At 40.8% G+C, this 22088-nt stretch overlaps 1 protein-coding gene and 1 long non-coding RNA gene across 5 annotated transcripts in view; both read left to right on the top strand.

Annotated features, from left to right (window-relative positions):
* The window catches only part of LOC309864645 (sterile alpha motif domain-containing protein 5), a 909922-nt gene that overhangs the window by 89594 nt on the left and 798240 nt on the right, over positions 1-22088 (top strand). The window lies entirely within an intron of this gene.
* LOC309864655 overlaps positions 8957-22088 on the top strand; it is a 394132-nt gene continuing 381000 nt past the window's right edge. The window contains exon 1 of the long non-coding RNA XR_014311669.1: positions 8957-10107. This is a non-coding gene — a long non-coding RNA (uncharacterized lncRNA). The remainder of the gene's footprint in view (positions 10108-22088) is intronic.

Here is a 22088-nt window from a genome sequence, read left to right as displayed (position 1 = left end):
TTTAGGGTAAATATCCACTACTATAATTGCTGGGTCATAGGGTAGCTCTATTTTCAACTTTTTGAGGAACCTCCATACTGTTTTCCAGAGTGGCTGCACCAGCTTGCATTCCCACCAACAGTGTAGGAAGGTTTCCTTTTCTCCACATCCTCACCATCACCTGTCATTTCTTGACTTGGTAATTTTAGCCTTTCTGACTGGTGTGAGGTGGCATCTCACTGTGGTTTTGACTTGTATCTCCCTGATGCTAAGTGATGTTGAGAGCTTTTTCATGTGTCTGTTGACTATTTGGATGCCTTCTTTGCATCTGTTCATGTCCTCTGCCCATTTCTTGATTGGATTATTTGTTCTTTGGTTGTTGAATTTGGTAAGGTCTCTATAGATTTTGGATACTAGCCCTTTATCTGATATATCATTTGCAAATATCTTCTCCCATTCTGTCAGTTGTCTTGGTTTTGTTGACTCATCAGATTTTTTCTTAACAAAACAACTTATAGAAAGCAGGGTGAACATGAAGGATATTTTTATAAAATATTAACTCATTTTTAAAAATCTGTTAAAATTTCATTAAAATCAACCAGGTGCCCCTTTATGTTTTCTTAAATTCAAGAGAATTTATAGTAATTAGATTGCAATATTTTGCAAATTTATCAAGCAATAATCTAAGATAGAACGATGAGTTGAACCCCCAAAGTAAAAAAAAGTAAGCATTAAGATTGTATCTGGTTCTGGGCAAACATAATTTAAAAGGGAAAAAAAAATTCTCTTTTGAACAGAGAAACCAAAATGGTAAAGAGAAGAACATTTTTTTACCATATGAAATGTTTGAGGCACAAGAATGTTTATTATGGAGAAGCCTCAAGTCTAAGGCTTGAGGCTGTGTCTTCCACATAGTGCATACACAGCTCATAATTGTTGAATGTCTGAATGAATCACAGGTCTCAAATACTATGGGTATTTTTCTGTGAAAGAGAAATTAGATTCTGTTTGGTTTCACAGATGGAATTATGACCCACTTTGCTGAATATAAGAAAGAACTTTCTACCTCCCAGCTATTTAAATGAGGATGGACAGCCTCTAGGATGGGTCTGCTGCCTGGCACAAACTGGATGAGTCTTTCGTGTGGGTGCTTTGGGGGGACTCAAGAAATGTATGGAAGGTTGAGTCAGGTGACTTTAGTGGCTCCTTTTGATTCTGACATGCTGTAAAATAATATTTTTTGTTTTCTGTTTTTTCTTGATCTATACTCCATATCCTCATTCTGTTATGGCAAATGTTGAGGATTTAATAGTGCCCCTAAATTTATTAAATCAAGACCAAAGCCTTGGGTCAGAGAAGGCAGGCTTGAGGTCCAAGGTGGGTCTTCCATACAAAACTGTGTATTTGTGGCATGAGGGGAATATGTTGACATTGTGGTAGTTTTTAGAATTATTAACTCTAATGGAATTTTGAAATTTGTTTTGAAAATAGAAACCAGGGGCACCTGGGTAGCTCGGTGGGTTAAAGCCTCTGCCTTGGGCTCAGGTCATGATCCCAGGGTCCTCGGATTGAGCCCCACATCAGGCTCTCTGCTCAGCAGGGAAGCTGCTTCCTCCTCTCTCTCTCTCTGCCTGCCTCTCTGCCTACTTATGATCTCTGGCTGTCAAATAAATAAATAAAATCTTTAAAAAAAGAAAATAGCAATTACTTCTTAAAGAAAGCTTGTTTTCCTATATCAAATGGGTGAGAGCTATCTTTAACAGCTATTGATTTTTAAACCTCTCATTATGAGTTTCACAATGTTTCCCTAAAATTCATATGCTGAAGTCCCAATACCCTTCTGAATGTGACCTTATTTGGAAATAGGGGTTTACAGAATGAGGGGTCCTTTGGGTAGGTTCAGTCCAATATGACTGGCATCCTTATAAAAAGGGGAGATTTGGAGACAGACACACATTCGGGGGAATATTGCATGAACATGAAGATGGCCATCTACAAGCCAAGGAGAGAGGCCAGAAACAGATCCCTCCCTCACAGTTTGCAGAAGGAACCTATGATGTCAACACCTCGATCTTGACTTCTAGCCTCCTTAACTGTGAGACAATAAATCTCAGGCCACTCAGTTTGTGTTACTTTGTTATGGCGGCCCTAGAAAATCAATACACTCTTTAAAAGACTTTACATATCTATCAGGTTTGCTAAAAGGAGAATATATTTAGAAGATTAGAGGAAATATTTACCTCATATAAAACATTTATTTTCTTTTGTGCACCTGGGCTTGATTTTCCTAACAGTCCAGTTCAAGTCCACACACCTCGTGGCTTTTGTCACTTTCATTAAACAGTTAGGAGACAAGCCATCAACAAAGCATGAAGATCCCACGTTATGTTGTCTGCTGTGCTCTGTAAACGGTGAACATAATTTTCTCACTTATGAGATACTTTCCATGCTGGGCACATACCTCTTGTTACACATTTTACATAGCACGTGTTCCGGATTTCCATTTCCATTTATATGTGAAAAATATTTGGGCTGGCTGATAAACACACAGGGAAAGGAAGGAAATGGATAATTTACCTGAAGCATTTAGCCCCATCTCAACTTTTATTATTCTGAGTTACCTCATTGGAGTAAAAAGAGGAGAAAAATGCCCCCTTTAAACAGAGACTTTATTCAAGACATGACTGGCTTTGGTGCAGTGACTACACTCCTGGGAGCAGTTGGCGGGCCGGGCAATGTTGTGTGTAAGCAGACCTCCAGGGATATGATTCCTAGCCGCCTCTCTCCCCGCCACCATCTGTTGTGTAATATATTTCCTGCAAAATCGTATTCAAGCGTGGAATTGAAATTTGTATCATTACCAGTAGTTTACTATGAGTAAGACACTTGCTGGACATGTCAAAGAATATCAGAATAGCTATGAAATTCAAATCACCTGCTAGTCCTTTCGATCAGACCTGTACATACTCTCTTAGGGAATCAGGGTCAGCCTCTGTCTTAAAAGATTGACCAATGTTCTTGAACCAGTGGTCCCAGTGCGGGTTTGGCTTCGTTTCCCTCACTGTTGCAGGTTGGACCAGGGTTTTGGGTTGGGGCCAGAAGGACGGTCTGAGATGGGTGACCCACTGGAGAGGGACTGAGTTAGGAAGAGCAAGTGGTGGTCAATAAAAGCCAGAGTTCTTTGTAAGAAGGCAAGCCTAGCTCTGGGAGGGGCTGGATACATTCTCCTGGATGGGAAGTGAGAGAAGAGGGAGAGAATGGATTAGAGTGGAAGCTGGTCAGAAATAACCAGGGTGAGGGCCAGGCAACTGTTGTGACCTCCCATGGGGTTTTCTGTAATGCAAAATAGGAAGGGTGCTTTGGACAACTCTGAAGATTTGCAATTGAGCCAGATAGTTCTCAGCTTGCCTGCTGGTTGAAATCTTCAGTTAATTTATTAGACTCCCAGAAGTCACCTGAAGTAGTACAGTCTTATTATAAGGACTTATGGCAGGAAACTCACCTGGGTCACCTAGAGCTCTGGGAAGAGTCAGACAGTTGAGCCCCATGGAGCTGAAAACGTCACCTGGGGAAGAGATATTTACCATCAGGCCCTGAGACAGCTGGAACTTCTGTCTTCCCATAGCCTCAGCACAACAGGTACCTCTGATCCCATTTTCATATGTCTACCTTTTGGTTTTTACTCCCACCACCAATTGCTTATCTATCACCATTTATCCCAAGTTCAAACTCTCACAAAGCAAGGGTAGTATTGGTTTAGCTGGCTGGACAATGGGCTAAGTGCTATAGGGCCGAGCCAGTGACAGGACTCAGTGCTCTTTCCTCTTTTCCGAAGACATTGCGTTTAAAGTCTCAGCTTTTCTTGAAAGTTCATTATGCCCTGTAATCTGCTCCCCATCTCCCTGCATGCCCTAAAGTGGCCAGGAAGTGCACAGAGAGGATGTCTAGTTAATGGTTTCTGTTCTGTGAATCTACAGCTTTCATTCCTTACTGAGCTCCAATTTTCCTATATGCCTTCTTATAAGGCATATGTGGGGAGAACAGTATCACTCCTGGTTCAAGCCCTTGGGCACTTACCTTGTTTCCCAACAGCAATTATTCCTGACACCTAACAGCCCTCTTGGACTGACACACTTGAGTCACTGATCTTCTCTTCCTGATTCCCTATTCAAGAACCCCATTAGCCATTGTCTTGGCAGAAGGATAATTAAATTTATGGGAACTCAGTAGCCTGATACTCCATTAAATGTGTTTTACATGGATTAATTTACATAAGAATAGAACAACTGAACATACAAGGTCCAGAAAGCAAGGAGAAGGAGATTAAGAGAAACAGTGAGGGAGCCGGAAGGAATAAGGAAGCGGGAAGAAGAAGAGCTAGAGGAGGAGGGAGAAGGATGGAGATAGCAGAGGAAAAGAGGTGGCAGAAGAGGAAAAAGGGAAAGAACATCTTGAGAACAGGTCTTTGCCAAATAAACATTTTTCTCAATCGGCCATTCCGGGCTATACCCATTTACACTCATCCACTGAGTGACGACCCATCTTGTCTCCTTTCCTTCTCCTGGCAATCGCTCTGTGGAATGGGGGCACCATGCCAAAGGAAGCAGACTGGGAAATGCTTGAAGGAAACCATGAACAGGAGAGGGACTGCTGGGAAGATCAAGAAACGGGAGTTGGAGAAGATGGCGCTGACCGAGCTCCACTGGGATGGGAGGGTTGGCCAAGCAAATGGGGGGCGTCTGAGACTAACAAGACAGCCTGTAAAACGATATGCAGATCAAATAAGAAACTATTGATTCAGGCAACAATGCAGAAGAATTAAAGCAACATTGTGCTGAGTTCAAGAAGCCAGACAGGAGGAGCAGGAGACATGCTTATAACCCTGTTTCTAGGGAGACAAAGAGGAAGTAAATAAGAATGTATGGTTTTAGAAGCTGGAAAGTGATCACCTAGGATTAGAAGGTAGTTTTGTGTGGGAAGGGGCACAAGAGAATTTTCTAGAATTGTGTGTTTGCTCTGTGCCAGTTTGGAGAGTGAGTAAATGAAGTGTACCCAAGTCAAGATTCATCAAGGTGCACACTCCTGGTTATAAAAAACATACTGCAATTGGGGGAAAAAAAAGCTTGGATGCTTGGGTGTCTCAGTCAGCTAAGCGGCTGACTCTTGATTTGGACTCAGGTCTTGATCTCAGTGTCCTGGGATTGAGCCCTGCCCCTCCCCCCAATCAGGCTCCGTGCTCAGTGGGGAGTCTGCTTGGGAATTTCTCCCTCTCTCTCCCTTTGCTCCTTCCCCCAATTCCTGCTCTCTCTCAAATAGATAAATAAAAGCTATATATATTTTAAAAAGTAAAAAGCTAAGCAGAAGAAAGTATACATGCAGAACAGTATATTTAAAATACCAACACAGGCAAACAAAGCCTCCTAGACACTAACCGTGGTTTTACAATTTATATTTCTGTTTTTTTAAAGCTTGTTGAAATTTAAAATTAGGCTCTATTAACACCATGTGAATACATTATAGGTTTGATTTTAAGATGAGATTTAATAAATGTGTACCTTTAAATATGTATTAACTTAAAAATAGATCACAGGTACCGCTTGTTTCGTGTCTTTTTGGCATCTGTTTTCTATGATGGGAAAAAGCATTGATTTTTATTTATATTAAAAATGAGTAAAATTAAGAAAAACTGAGATTTTATTTATTTGAGGGGAAAAGTACCCACTATTTTATTCATGACTGCGAACTTGTTTCTAAAAGCCCTCAAGAAATAGCTGAAGAATTTGCTGTGCATACTCTACTAGCAAAATAAATGTTTAGATCTTTGAAATATGCTTGAAGTGAGTGTTCATATAAACATACCTTCCTTAACTGAGTGATATGAAAATATTGGCTGAAACGATTCATATTTTTTTGTGAGCCAGAATGCATGCATGAGTATTGTTTGAGTAAGTAAATTATGTTAACTACCGTTTGAAATATACCAAAAGACATCAACAGTTTCTTTACGGTAACTTTCCTATTCTGGACCAGAGGTCAGGACTTTCATCTTGGCTTTTATGTTGTTAAGAGAAAATGCTGCAGGGCGCCCAGGAAGTTGGTCACAAGGTGGAGTTAAGTTCAGACACTACAAACTAGGAGGCTGGATGGCCTCAGGCTTTTGCAGAACCTTTCTGGGGCTCAGTACCCTCATCTGTAGAAGCCTATCTAGTCTCATCTGCTTCTATGTGTAGCCGTGAGAAGAGTGAATGATCGGACCCTGAAAGCCCAAGGTCTGGCGTATAATAGTTGCTCAGTTAATGCTTTCCTCCTCCTCCCTCCTCTCCTGGGGATTCTCTGGTTACTGCGATCCTTCTGTTAGCTGGTAGCACCTTTACATAGTTCTGTTCACTTGCTAGGTGGTAATTTCACAAGAAGAAGAGAGGGAGTGATCTTTAGTTCAGATCCTTTCCCCCTTGTTCTCGGTCTTAGGAAATACATACCAGTTGGACAGAGCAGGTTGAAATTAGGGGATAAAAGTGACTGGCCTGTGGATTTGAACTATTGGGACCTGCCTGGTTGAGGCTCTTTTCTATGTGTGGATCTCTCTGTTTTCTGATAGTCCTTCTCTAGGTGAATCTTATACCTGTTGCAAAAAGATGCAATCCTCAGGATGGGAGATTTGCACAGGCTTGTGGAAACTTGAAGGAGTATTAAGAAGAATTAATGGGGTGTCTTGAGGAGCACGTGGGAAATAGGAGTTCAGGAAGAGCAGGATCTCTTGGGAAAGTTGAGTGCTCTGTCCTGGTCGCCGTGCCACCGGGCCCCACGGGACTGCAGAGATGCCTGGGAAAAGCAACTTTTCTGATTCATTGGCCTTTGCAATTGGTTTGTGGCTTATCAACTCAACTTAGAACATAATTATGTCATTTTCCTCTGTGCAAATGTGTCATCCTCTCGAATCTAAGCTGCAGGGATAGCTTTATGAAATGAAATTGCTCCGTAGTGCTTTAAATGGAAATTGCCACATCAGCTACATGGCCGTGTCTATTCTGGAAGCTAATTGAAATTGCTCTGGCAGATGCCGGAAACAAATGCTGGGTTACATTAGCTTATGGGGGTCACTTTCTCCGTTGTGTCACATGTTAAACTGGTCACATGGGCCTGGATTCTAAGAAAGAGCACAGGGCTGAGAGAAAGGGGATTTGGCCCCTGCCTTCCATCCGGTCCACACTTCCGGGGGCGTTCCAGTCCTGTGGTGGGCATGTGCCCATTGTATAACAATACGGTACCCGTGACCCCTCACCCACCACCCAGGTTTGATGACGTGAGTTCAGTGAGAGAGTATTTAAAAGACAAAACTTACTGGGCACATGAATCATTCAACTTTGAATATTGATTTTGTCATTATATCCATATTTATTTAGTCTTTTACTCAACAAACATGTAGCGAGGGCCTGATAATGGTTAAATTTTATTGAATGCTTAGAATAGGCCAGAACTCTCTTTTTATGTTTTAACTGCTTTAATCCTTACAGTAGCCCTAAAAGCTCGTTTTATGGGTAAGAAGATGGATATATCAGAGGCATCTGAGCGCTCTGAATGTGCTGGGCACGGCTGGACGTCAGGAGCACATAGATCGGTAAGATAGAGCAGAAATGCAATGACTTCAAAGTCTAGTTGAAGGGGAAATGAGAACAGAGATCAGAGACTCTGGCCTCTGTTAAGCCTGAAGGTGGACAAAAGGCTGGGTGCTGGGGCAGCCCTGTGGAGGGACCCTTGGTAGCACTTCAGTGTGGTGGGAGGTGGGACAGATTCCAAGATGATGGGAGGGGGGTGGGATTAACTGGAGCCTGGGGCATAGACCAGGAAGCCGGCTGGGAAGCAAGCTCGACCTACGAGAGTTTCGGTTAAGATATCAGAAGTCAATGTAAAGCAAGTTATCAGGAACTGAACACACAGAGCAAGGTGAGGTCAGAGACTTGGGGAGACAGTCCACCTTAAACAGCCAGCTGTGAGGAGACAAAGCACTAACACTCATTCCTCAATAGAAGCCCATGATCTAGTCATCTTTAGGTTCTGCAGAAGCTCGGAACCAATTACCCACTCGGCCAGTGTAGGGCGTCTCCTGAGTACAGAAAGGATATTTAAAGAGAACATCCAAGCTTGTTCTTGGGAACATTGCATTTTTCACTAGGTCCTTTGAACAATACACGTCTACCTATGGGATTCATGTCTTTGTAGGATTGTGTTCCTTTGGTACATTTGGATGGTTCACTGATGTTTTTAAGTCACTTCATCTTTTGGGGAGAGTGTTTCTACCTAGGAAGTTGAAACTCCTAGCAAAACAAACAAACAAACAAACAAAAAAAACCCCATTCCCCCCCCCAAAAAAAACACAATAAAATGTGAGAAAGGCTTTTAAACCATTCAGAAATAATATTGTCTCCATCCTTATTCAAAAGAAATAGGAAATAAAATCTCTAAAGTGAAAAAAATATATAAAAACACCATGTACTTGAAATGAAGTACTTAAGTAGAACACTGAGTTTATACTGAATTTGGCCAAGCTAAAGAAGGAATTGCATCGGTTATTTAGTTTGGATATCCTGACAGAAAGAAGCCCACACTTTGATCTGGAGAGAAACTTTCCTGACCTCTACACGTGACAGATGTGTTACTCCTAAGGAAATAGTTAAGATGTTCCTTGCTACTCCTAAAGTCACAAATTAATACAAGAAGAGATCCTTCACTTGTCTCTAAAGAAATGCATTGGAGGGCGCCTGGGTGGCTCAGTGGGTTAAGCCACTGCCTTCGGCTCAGGTCATGATCTCAGGGTCCTGGGATCGAGTCCCGCATTGGGCTCTCTGCTCAGCAGGGAGCCTGCTTCCTCCTCTCTCTCTCTCTGCCTGCCTCTCTACCTACTTGTGATCTCTCTCTGTCAAATAAATAAAATCTTTAAAAAAAAAGAAAGAAAAAAAGAAATGCATTGGAGGGGGAATTTGTACCATTTATGCTTAACTGTGATTTCTAAGAGTGAGAAGAATTGCCCTTTTCAAAGTTCTTGAGAAATACAGCCAACAGCTGGGAGAAACCTGTCGGCAGCATCAGGAGGTAGAGGTGGTCTCAGAAGTGTTTGGAACAGACATTATGATCCAGTGTCTAGAGAGGCCTGCCTCCTTCAGCGGAGCTAGGCTGCCTGGCAATGGAAGGTGCCTTCTAGTGGTGATTATCCCTAAATGACTGACACCCAGGTCCTTAGGATGTCACGAACCCTTGCAACTGTGTGCCCGGTTGGATCTATTACAGAAGTTCTCATCGAGTCTGAGTAGGCTGAGGGAAGCTTCAGCTGCGTTCTTTGCTGGTTAATGGTCTAGGGATACATCGGTATCATTTGAGTTGTTATGGAGTCTATATGAAGTATAAGGTATGTAATCAAAATCAGAGGAATCTTGGTGTTTCGTACTTAGAACCACATATAATCCTTACCACAAAGAGCAAGGATCTTAAAAAAAAAAAAAAAAAAAAAAAGAACGAGGACCCTGGTCTTCCTCTTTGCCAGGCAGCCCTGTGGATTTCATTCCTTCCTTCTTCAACTTCAGCAACTCAGAACACTATCCTGCATAGTTCACTTGTTCCTTTCCTTCTCTGTGCCTTTAATGGCCCTTCTCTTGCCTGTAATGCCCACAAATTCCAGCCTGGGCCCTACCCCTGGAGCACACCTTCACGGCCAACTTTGACCACATCTCCACTTAGCTCTGCTCTCAGAACGAAGGTCACAGTTCACAGCATTTGCTATGCAGCAATTATGGGCAGAGCTTGGGCAGGAATTCCACCTGCAAGGAATTCACAGTATGGGGGAAATGAGACACAGGCATAATTAACTTAGCTTCAAGGCAGAAGTATTAAGCATTGTAAGAGCCATAAGATCCTTCCAGCCGGACCCAGAGAGACTCCATGAAGGAGACTGTGTTCCTGCAGCGGGACTCCCTTACGAGTGTGTTGAGGATAGGAGGCTGCTGAACGAAGCCACTATCCCTTAGCCATCAGTCAGCTGGAGGATGTGGCCAGCCAGAGGTCACCAGCAGCTCTGTTCACCTCGTAGGCCATGCAAATAGCATCGTTTCCCATGTGTGTCCTTATGTGAAGATGGTGAGTACACTTTCTTAAAGAGGTTTTGATTTGAAAAAAAAAAAAAAAGAGGGTTGGATTTGGACGCTGAGATTGTCTGTGTTTGGGGGTGGGTATTCAAGGGGAGACAAGGTTGGAAGAAGGAACCATGTATATTTCTGTGTTTGTATGTATTTGTGGGTGTGTGTGTATTGGGGCCAGCCCTTTGGCAATAAGGCTGAAAAGATGGATCGGAAAGCTGTCACACAAGGTCTTATATGCCTGGCTACTGAGTTTGAATTTTATTCTGGAATCTGGGTAGTCAGTGAAGGTTTATGTATCAGAGTAATACAATGTGAGTGAGGTTCTTATGTACTTATCTTTACTTCTTGGGTTAAAAACGGGGAGAGACGCTGGAGATAAAGAGTCCTAGGGAAAGATCTAGAATTGCTAAACTCTAAATTGTTAAATTGTTAATTGTTAAAGACACCTGGAGTGTTTTTCTGTCTCTCCTCCTGGTGTAGGCTGGCTTTCCTCACTTCATAGGCCATATGGCAGGAAGGTGACCCAGCAACATTTCTTGTTTGAGAGACCAACCCAAAATGAAGAGAGTCACTTGGTCACAATCTCACATTTTTGGATGGATGGTCTGCCCCGGTTTGTTGAGCTTCCCAGGATTGTGAGATTATGGCTTACAATCATGGCAGCTGTGTGTGTGTGGGTGTGGGGAGAAGGGCAGGGGGAAATCAAGAGGGGTCCCGAAGAACTGCATAGACTCCTCAGAACATGCCTACTACTCTTATTGCTTATTTAGCTATTATTTTCAGTAAGTCCTCACACACAATAGGATTAATGAATAGTTAGCCACATAGGACAAATGTCAAAAATCATTTGCATGCGGAAGGACTTTGACACAAAAATTGTACATTTATATCTGAGGGCCTATGCTATGCTATTGAACTGTAGTAAATATTAAATTAGCCTTGTAAGAGGTAGAATAGGGAAAATGGAGTAATCTGAGATTATCTTTGCTATTTCCATGATCTATTTTCCTGTTAGAACATTTTCATTGAAGAAAATAATAGAACTCAGCAGCTACTTGCAACAGTTCTTCCTCAAAACGAGTATATTGTGAAAAAATAAGCTTTTGCTCATCATAACTCTAACTGTGCTATGCCTAGTGCATCTGAAAACTTAAGATCTCAAAGGGCCATTACATTTAAATAAGATTGAACGCATTAGAGAAATGAAGAATTGGCAAATGGTAGATGCCAGTTAAGATGTTTCAATTAGATTGAAATTTAAACAAGGCCACATGCATTTGTTTTTTATTGTATTTATTTCCTGGGTACATTTATTTTACATTCCAAATTTCTGTAATTCTAAAATCAAAGGGAGAAAATCTAAACCCCTCCAGTGAAGTTCATAAGGAGCCTAAAAGTGAAGCTTGGCCAGCAGGCCTAGCCATGGGTCCCGGCCAGACCACGCATGCTGCCCCAACCCCCAGGACCTGTGGGGGTTCCCTGGGAACACAGGACACGGGAACCACAGCTCATACTCCTGGAGCATCAGTTTTGCTTAATGTGAAGTAATTAAAAACATTATTTTCATGTTAAAGCAAACAGAGGAAGATTATGGAAAGAGTTCAAGAAGAGCTTGATTTCTTTTTTTTTTTTTTTTAGAGATTTTATTTTTTTTAATTTTTTTTTATTTATTTTTTATTTTTTTATTTTTTTATTTTTTAAAGATTTTATTTATTTATTTATTTGACAGAGAGAAATCACAATTAGACGGAGAGGCAGGCAGAGAGAGAGAGAGAGGGAAGCAGGCTCCCTGCCGAGCAGAGAGCCCGATGCGGGACTCGATCCCAGGACCCTGAGATCATGACCTGAGCCGAAGGCAGCGGCTTAACCACTGAGCCACCCAGGCGCCCGAGCTTGATTTCTTTAATTAGGGTTTTTTTTTTTTTTTTTGGTTTTTGTTGTTTTTAAATTAAAAACTGAGTGTTTAGGGCAGTTCTCCTCCAGCTATGCATTTAGTCATTGTGGGGAGGAGGCAGGGTGTTGATGGAGGACAGTTAGAGTGGAGATTGTGTACAGAGACGAAGAGAAGTGGGTAACTTCTTTCTAGACCAGTTGTTCCACTGGCAAGGGTTTTAGGTGGGGGCTGGGGAGGTCCATGTGACTGTCGGTGACTATCCCTTGCCTGCCAAAGGCTCAGGAGGCCAAAGGAGACCTGGGACAGTAGGCTCATTCACTAATATTCTGTGGTTAACAGGGATGCAGTGTGCCCACTGTTTAGGCTTTTCGTCATTGCGAGAAATGCTGTTGTTTTCCTGGTTTATGTTTTCCTGATGTTCAAATCACTCAGTATTAGAGCTGGAAGGGGCTTGTGGCTCAGCAAATTGGCCTTTCTCTCACTCTGTAGAATTCAGTCTGGCTGAAAGAACTAAATTGAATAGGGGAGTTACTGAAATGACTTGCCTCGGTTATTAATTGACACATTTATTTATTATTTATTAGATAGGAATCTGGTTTTCTGAACTCCCATTCTTAATTCTTCTGAGAAAATAAAACTACAGATTCGAGGGAAATGTTAAGGCTCAGAGTGGCCTTAGCTACTTAGATTCCTTGGTATCTGAAGCCTTATCCTGAACCTCTGGCAAACTACAGCTCTGCTCACAGCTGATTTTTAGATTAATCAGGAGCTAAAAAATTTTTTAAAGGTTATTAAAACAAAACAAAACAAAACAAAAGATGAATAAGTGGCAAAGATTATATGTGGCCTTCAAAGTCTGAAATGTTTACTCTTTGGTTCTTTACTGAAAAAGTTTGCAGATCCCTGAGGAACCATGGCCAACCAAATGAACTCCAAATCCAGTCCCAACTTGCTCATGGAACCCCATTTCAGTTCCAGGCAGCAGAGTGCTTAGTTCCAGATGGTCACAAATGGTCAAACCAATTACCACAATCTTATTTGTATTTCCTAGCTTATTTTGCAATTAAAAGTAGCCCTGTGACTTAGTTCTGACCTAGAAGAGCTGAAAGTCTTCTAATTGGGAAAAAGGTAGTGGTTTTGGGAAATCTTTTGCTTTTTTGACATATTTGACAGCACCTATTTCACTTCTTTGACTGATGTGATGGCTGGATTTGCAGCAGGTCTCTTGTTACCATAAGGAGATGGCCAAGAGTACTGCAGTGTTACTGGCCTAAACATTGAACCAATACCAGCAACCAACTATCTCAAGATGCCTTGCTGCATTTAAGAAAATTAGACCCATGTTTACTGTAGCCACTGAAATTGTTTTGTTACTTGCAATCAAATACCTTCCTATTGATAGAGGTGCTATCCAGCCTAAAAACATCAATTGCTTCCATTTTTTTATTCTAGGAAGTATTTTCTAGTCAGCCAAGAGTTACTAGAGATCTTCTGATCTATATTTTCATTCATAATTGTTCTACCTCCTTATTACTTACTCTAATATAGATTTAGCTTTTGTAATTAGTGTTACTTTTATGCATTTTAGATAAGCTATATAACCTTGGAAAATTGTCCTTTCATAGTTTCCAGATTTTTAGAATGGAAATAATAATAGTATGTATCTCATAAGGTGCTTTTGGGGAATTAAAAAAAATCGTGCCTTTGAAACACTTAGCAGAGGGCTTGGTACATAATTTGCGCTAAAAAATGTGAGTCGGGGGGGGCGCCTGGGTGGCTCAGTGGGTTAAGCTGCTGCCTTTGGCTCAGGTCATGATCTCAGGTTCCTGGGATCGAGTCCCACGTCGGGCTCTCTGCTCGGCAGGGAGCCTGCTTCCTTCTCTCTCTCTCTGCCTGCCTCTCAGTGTACTTGTAATTTCTCTCTGTCAAATAAATAAATAAAATCTTTAAAAAAAAAAATGTGAGTCGGTGTTGCTGTTGTTTTATTGTAATTCTATTTGTCTTTCTCTTCTCTTTCTTCTGGGTTTCTGGTAAAGGTTATATATGGGTCTCCATCCCTTTACTAATGGCACAAAAGCAATGGCTTTGTAACTATCGGGAAATATTTACCTACAAAGAGAGACTTTAACACTTGAAATTCAGTGTTGGAAATAATCTGAAGATTTCTCATTCCTGGATGTAATTTTAATTTGAATATCAATATTAGACCGACTTGGAGTACAAAAGATAGCAGAAGTATTTTCTTTGAGCTTTCCAAAGTTACCTGGATAAACTGGGTAATGATATTTAGAAACGCACCTCCTGACCGACCAGAGGCTCTTGCTTATGTTTAACACAGTTTGATGATTTGAAAGGATCTGTGTATTATGGCACCTGAGCCATATACATTTTATGTAGGAATTTTTTATTATACCAATTTATATTTCTCATAAAGAATCCTTGGGGTTTTGACAGGGAAGAGAATCTATTTAGTAAAATTAGGGATGGGGAAAAAAAAAGTGCCTCTTTTTTAAATGATGCTTCAAAAGGAGGAATATTTCTATTGCAATAAATTATTTTTTGATTGCCTCTATACCTCTTCCTGCTCCATATCCCCATTCTGAATGGCATCATTAAACAGTGCCCGATGTGAATATTAATGTGAGTCAGGAGAAGGCTGCCAGCCACACACAATGCATTCAAATGTTGGCTTTACATAATTATCCTTCCCTTTTCCTGTGCTCTTTATGATGCCCAGTCTAGAATTTGCAGTGCTATCTAGTAAATCTGAGTGAAAATTTCTTTATATCTGGATGACAGCCTAAAGTATTGCCAGCCTTGTACCTAAATGAAATTTGGCTCAAATGAAAGCAAGCTACTGGCAAAAATGAAATTTTACTAGAGTTTTAAAGACACTATTCACATTCATCTATTTTACATTTTTTTTTCTGTACAGATGTCTCCTGGCACTAAGTCATTGTTCTGTATCTTTGATAAGTACAGAAGGGTTAATAATTGTGGCCACCCTAGCCTAAAGCCTAGGATTTTGTTCAAAATAGTTACTGAATACTAAATGAGAAGCCTAGAAAAAATATCTTTAATCTGAGAAAACATGGAGTTCTTTATGAAGGAAAATATTATTATTAAGGACGGTAGATATTGCTGATAGATTTGCTTATTGTTTGTTTCCTGGATGTTGACGAAGTTTCTTGAATCTACTCATAAGCTTTAGGTAAGGGAGAATAAGGTCCCAAGTAGAAATTTAGACAGGTTTTGGCTTCCTTAAATGACTCTAACCCCTTAGTATGAATTACACTCTAATATACAGAACAAATGTAAATCCTATTCATGGACCAAAATTGATCATTTGTAAGGATTTGTGTGTGGGGGGGAATGACAATTTCTAAAATTCTGTCAATTGTTAAGTGTGGCCCTAATTTTCAAAAATAATAAACTTAGTGCTCATTCCATACCAGTATAATTTCTTAAGAAAAACATATTTTGAGAATTAAAAAAATTTAAAAAGCAGGGGAGGACTAGGAGCCAACATGGTTTTGCGAAGATATTTTGATCTTCTGGTAGGATTACAGGAGTGCTGGTGAGGGAAGGTCAGTACAATCTCAAAAAAATTTCAAAAGATGTTTGTCATAGGCTCTCATGTTGTATTTGTAGGAAATAGAGAAATTTGGTCTCAATCACCAGTTTCCAAAGGTTCATGTGAACACAGAATTTTTTTTTTTTTTTTAACAGAAGATCATGAGAAAAACACTATGCAAGAAAGAAGGAGAAAGAAGAAAAGAGTTAGCTTAGGGAAAGGGGAGAGCACCCTCTCTTTGCTCTGTTCTTTACCACTGCAGCCCCTAAAACTCACAACTCTTTGGAGAAGAGGTGGAAAACTACTGACTCATTTGATAACATCATTATTTGGGTTCATTAATTGATTGAATGGCCGTCCTCAACAGGGCTCCTTATTCTATTGATGGCATTCTAGAATGCATTCTTCAGTGGAATGTCAGAGCTTCCTCTTCTGTTTCTCATCTTTTTCATTTTCGAAATTTCTTAGGTGAAGATAAAGATAGTGGTGCTGATCATATTCCTGAATATGAAACTAGGGAAAATATTAATGTGATGGAAGGCAAAATCAGTCTCTAATTGGGTCTCCAAGGGGTAGAATGACAAGGAACTCCAATAGGATGAAATTTAATGGGAATAGATGAAAAGCCTTGCATTTAGGTTATTCAAACCAGTCATATATGTATAAGACAGAGGATACAATTTAGCATCAAGTATGAAAAAGGCTTGAGGGTGCCAGTTGGTTTTAAAGTGGATAGTAAGAAAGAGAAGTAAAAGGATATCTAGGACAGGGCAACATATGATCTCACATTTTTGGATGGTTAGAGCCAGCACGAGCTATGATATGCATTATGGTAAAAACACTAGTCACTTGTGCTGGGTCACAGAGTTATCCACTTTTACTTTGTGTATGGATTGTTATCCCTGTTTCTAACTACACAGTTTCGTCTTGTGGGGGTGCATCAAGAATCTCCTCCCTGGGCCACTTCTCCATTTTAACCATCAGCAGTGATGTGCTCTGAAATAGCTGAAGTCAAACTTCTATACACTGAAGAGGGTTTTTTTTTTTTTTAAAGATTATTTATTATTTATTTGACAGACAGGGATCACAAGTAGGCAGAGAGGCAGGCAGAGAGAGAGGAAGGGAAGCAGGCTCCCTGCTGAGCAGACAGCCTGAAGCAGGGCTTGATCCCAGGACCCTGGGATCATGACCTGAGCCCAAGGCAAAGACTTTAACCCACTGAGCCACTCAGGCGCCTCACTGAAGAGTTTTTAATGAGTCATGATCCTTGGGTTTTCATAAGACCAAACTGCCCGGTTTTTCACCTACTCCTTACACAAGAGGGATCCAAGGGTCAGGAGGATTCAGACCACAAGCTCAATGAGTGTCCGGTGACAACACTCTTTCTTGGGCTGTTTGTTCACTTCCAACCTAGTACTGAGTAATAAAATTCGCAAGTGTGTGTAAATGGCTAATGTGCTTTTAAAAAGAATAGACCTGGAAATAATATTCTTTACAAATTGATGCTATGGCAGGTATTAGATTAGTTCCCCTATTTGAGCATCATGATTTAAAATTTTAATAGTGTGTTTAATACTAATTAAAGTGTCCTACAGTTCGCATAAGTTCTTCTCCCTCCTTTTCACATTCTTTCTCTCCCACTATCTTCGCATTCCTCCTCCTTCCTTCTCTATTAAGAAGGAAATACCAGTAAGTACTTTCTATGCCACAGGTACTGTGGAAGGAAAAGAATAAAAACACAGTGTCCCCCTGTAACCCTTGGATGAAAGGGGAAGTTGAATGAAGTCACAGAAGGACCGGCATGCCTGTTTTCTGGATGCTCTTTTGAAAGCAACTATCTTGGGGTCCTCGGGTGGCTCTGTTGGTGAGCATCAGACTCTTGGCTTCAGCCGGGGTCATCTTGGGGTGGTGGACAGACTCCAAGATGGGCTTCATGCTCAGCATGGAGTCTGCTTGAGATTCTCTTCCTTTCCCTTTGCCCCTCCCCCCACTCATGCTCTTTCACTCTCTTTCTCTCTCTCTAAATAAATAATCTTAAAAAAAATAAGAGACCATGTCATTCAACACCTAAGGATTCATGAGGTTTCTTCAAAAATGTACCAAATATAGCATTTTTGAGGCAAATTATCCAATTGCTTACTTTAAAATTGTAGTAATTATTATAGATAAACTTTCAGCAGGGTTACATGTTACTTGGTTTTGAAAAGATGAGAAATTCCAGCTGGCACCTTCTGCTGTCACTACTCTGTAAGGTTTCCTGACCTGAGGCCTGCAGTTTCTTATTCTCTGTCACTGGGAGCAAAATATCCAGCGACATTATTAGCTTTGCTGGTTGCTGAATGGAGTGGGAATGACTGGAGACATCTTCTACTTGCACAGTGCAATCTGGCGTTTTGTGGAGATAGCCTTAGGAAAGAAGCCTATACCCCCAAAGGCTGACAACTGCTCTTTTTCCAAGTAAAGGAAAGTACTGGTATTGGTGTGGAAATGATTTCCTCTGGGGGCCAACACACACTGCCTCTTTGCAAAGCACTGAACTTGATCTGGCAATTCAAATATAATTAAAAATTTCAGATAATGAGTTTTTATAACATTACAACAAGATCTGCTAATTCCTCCTTTCATGAATTCACTTTTTTTATGTGCAAAAAACTGCATCCATTTTCCTCTTTAAGAAAACAGTTTGAGGGGTGCCTAGGTGGCTCAGTGGGTTAATCCTCTGCCTTCGGCTCAGGTCATGATCTCAGGGTCCTGGGATCGAGTCCCGCATTGGGCTCTCTGCTCGGCAGGGAGCCTGCTTCCTCCTCTCTCTCTCTGCTTGCCTCTCTGCCTACTTGTAATCTCTCTCTGTCAAATAAATAAATAAAATCTTAAAAAAAAGAAAATAGTTTGAGTTGTACTCCATACTTTACAAATCACAAAGTATACAGTTCAGTGATTTTTAGTATGTTCAGAATTATGTAACCACCACCACAATCAATTTTAACACATTTTCATCATCTCTTAAATAAACCCTGTATCCCTTAGCAGTCACCCCCCCCCATTTCTCTCCAACTTCCATCCCTGCTAGCACTTGGCAACTAGTAATTTACTGTCTCCCTTTTTAAGATTTGCCTATTCTGGACATTTACTGTAAAGGGAATCATACATATGGTCTTTTAGATCAATATATGGTATTTATGATGGGTTTCCTTCATTGGGCATAATGTTATCAAGGTCTATCCATGTTGTAGCTTGAATCAGTATTTCATTCCTTTGTATAGCTGAATAATACTCCATTGCATGGGTATATCTCCTTTCTATTCTTTCATTTTCTGGAGGCATTGAAGTTTTATCTCATCTGTTGGATTATAAGTTTTGTTTTTGTTTTTTGTCTTTATTTATTTATTTATTTATTTTGGAGAGAGAGACAGGGAGAGGGAGAGAGAAAGAAAAAGAATCTCAATCTGAGCCCAAATCAAGAGTCAGACGTTTAACCGAGGATTAAATGTATTTTAAGGAGATGGATTTCTTTCGTTGTTAGACTTAGGTCTTCTGCAACATAATACAAATATGTTATAATTGAATTGATGCTAAATAGATGTAAATGTAGAAAAAAAGAAAAAAGCTTGGCATCTTTTTAGCTTAGCCAGAGGGGAGCTTATTTAGGGAAGATATGAAAGGGAAAGTAAGAGAGCTGGTTTGGCATAGTAAGTTGAATGAGTATGAAATAGAAAAGGATAAAATAAAGGAGAAGAGCTAAACCCCACAGTGGGATGAAGAGGACCTTGGAAAGAAGAAGGCTTAGAGATAGAGTGGGAGTAGCAAATGGATATACCCAGAGATACACAGAACCATTTTAGGAGCCAAAATTTTATAGTACTCACCATGTATTACATTGAGAATTTTGGCAGAGCCAACCATGTACATAGTTATGTTTGGTTGCTTTGTATAATATCCTGAAATTGTTTCAGTGTATATTGAAAACCAGTTCATTGGTGAGTAACTGAAATTTTTTTGTGGCTTATCACCATCCTCCTCCTTCTCATCCCTACTGCCACCACCACTACCATCATCATTGCCTGGACATTTACCGAATACATGTTAAAATGGACCAAAATGGGTCTTTTATCATATTCATAACACAAATTCCAAAGCAATTTACATGGATTATTTTATTAGTCTTCCTAACCATTTTATGCGGTAGGACCTATTCATATCCTCAGTGTTACGTATGAGAAAAGTAGGGTATGAGGTTGGAATTTGAACTAGGATTGATCTTCTCTGATATCCTCATATTCTTGTAAAGTCATTTCTAATTGCAGCTCCCAAACATTTAGTCTTAATTCTGCTTCAGTCCATTTTGACTTTAAGATGATTTTATAGTTGTGGTGGTTTAGATTATTAGCAAATAAACTCACAGACCCCCTCTACCCCCACCCCAGCTGCTCTCCATGTGGGTGGCATGTGCTCCTCACCTCATTAATTTGGGTTGATGTGACTGGCTTTAGTCAGTGGAATATTAAGAGATGTAAAGCAAATAGAGGCCTTAAAATGTGCTAGCACTCTTTGACTTGCCTTTCATGCACCGATGATCTCCCACAAAAAGAGGATGGCCACATAGACACTGTCCCTTCAGTCTGGGATCTAGAATGAATACATATGGAGCAGGCCAGAGCCAACCTGCCTGGGGCCAAACCCAGCTGATATGCAACCTTGAAGCCCACTCAGATCTGCTCAACTGTGCAAATCTATGAACACAAGAATAAATGTTTGACCTTGCAAGCCACTGGGTTGGGGTCCTTTGTGATACAAACTTATTTTTGACGATATTATTACAGTAGAATCTGTGTGGGCTTTCACTCAGTAATTAATTCAAGAGTAATTTGATTGTCTACCATGTATTGGCCACTGTAGTAGGTGCTGGGCATACAGAGATGCATTGAGTAAAGTCTTTGGTGTCCTAAGTTTGGTGTTTAGTCAGGAAAAATGATATGTTCATATATTATTAGAAGGAAGGATGAAATCTGGCAAGGTGCCCAGCAGGTGGCTATATCTGTGCTCTGGGAGTTCCAAGAAGAGGACAGCATAAATGACTGGTGTATCTAGAAAGGTCAAGGGGCTATGAGAATGCAAGAAAATTTATGTAATATATAGGAGGACTTACCTCCTCCGAACACCAAGAAATGTCCCTTTTCAGGAGGTTTTCAGTCATGTTTGAAGCAAATAGAGAAGAAAGCCTTATCAAGAGTTGAGAAATTAGACATCCACCACCAAAAATGAGAAATCAGAGTCTCTCCCGAGTAATTCATTGTTACGAGCATGTGGTCAAGATACTTGCATGAAACCATAGGAATGAAATGACAAAATCCCCTCATTTTCATTTTTTTTCAGCTGGCCTGGATTATCAAAAATAAGATAACTTGTCATGATATTCCTGTGTCTGTCACTTTTTATCAGTTTTATTTACTTCTGTGGCCAAGATAGCTGGGGGTGCTGCTGCCCAATGATTAAGTGTTTGGACTCTGGGGTCAGGTAGACCTGGGTGAAGATCTAGCTTCTCAAGTTATTTAACTTTTTTACACTTAATAATCCTTCTAAAGGGTCAGTCATCTGGCCGACCACCACTCAATGTTAAATCTTACTGTTCATGGTATGAGCTAAACTCTAACCTCTGGGACCTATGGTCTCCTGCTGCTACCTTACATTAGGAGATGGTCAGCAGATTAATTTTAAATATACTTATAATTCAGACCAAACAATAGACTTAGTGAAAAATATGCACACACACACTCACACACACCAACAACAGCAACAACACTGTCTTGGATAAATAGAGGGATACATCTTAGAATTACTCAGCCCAGGCAGTAATCTTCCAGCCACATGGAGACAGCAAAGAGAGAGAGGTGGTTGAGCATCAGGTTGAAAGTGGGTACTAGAAGCTTGTGGAGAGTTGTTCATCTGGCACAGAGCAGCCCAAGCCTGGACAGCCATCATTTTTTGGGGCCAGTAAGATACTCCAGGCAACAGGGCTCCATCTGCCAGACCCTCCTCATCTTAAACAGAGGGGAAATCCCATAGCCACAAGGGAGGGAGTCCAGGAAGGGTGAGGGGTTCCCCTCTATATTCAGCTCAGTGCCAAAGAGTTGGGGACATAAAGGGCTCTTCATAAATATTACGTGTAACAGAGTAAACTAATTTCAGATGCCAATTGAAACTATGTCATCACGGGCAGGTTATGACTTTATGTCTCTGAACCACAGTTTTCCTATCTATTCAATGGCTAATACCTACTTCTCTCCCTTGGGGCCATTGCAGTGATAGAATGAAATGCTCCAGGGGCACCTGGGGGGCTCAGTCAGTTAAGCATCTGCCCTCAGCTCATATCCTGTTCCCTGGGTCCTGGGATCTGGCCCCATGTCAGGCTCCCTGCTCAGCCAGGAGTCTGCTTCTCCCTCTCCCTCTGCCTGCCATTCCCCTTGCTTGTGCACACATTCTCACTCTCTGTCAAATAAATAAAATCTGAGAA

The sequence above is a fragment of the Mustela nivalis genome, assembly GCF_964662115.1.
Source record: "Mustela nivalis genome assembly, chromosome: 5".
Classification (NCBI taxonomy): domain Eukaryota; kingdom Metazoa; phylum Chordata; class Mammalia; order Carnivora; family Mustelidae; genus Mustela; species Mustela nivalis.
Note: the sequence above shows the minus strand (reverse complement) of the source record. Positions and strands in the feature narration are given on the sequence as shown.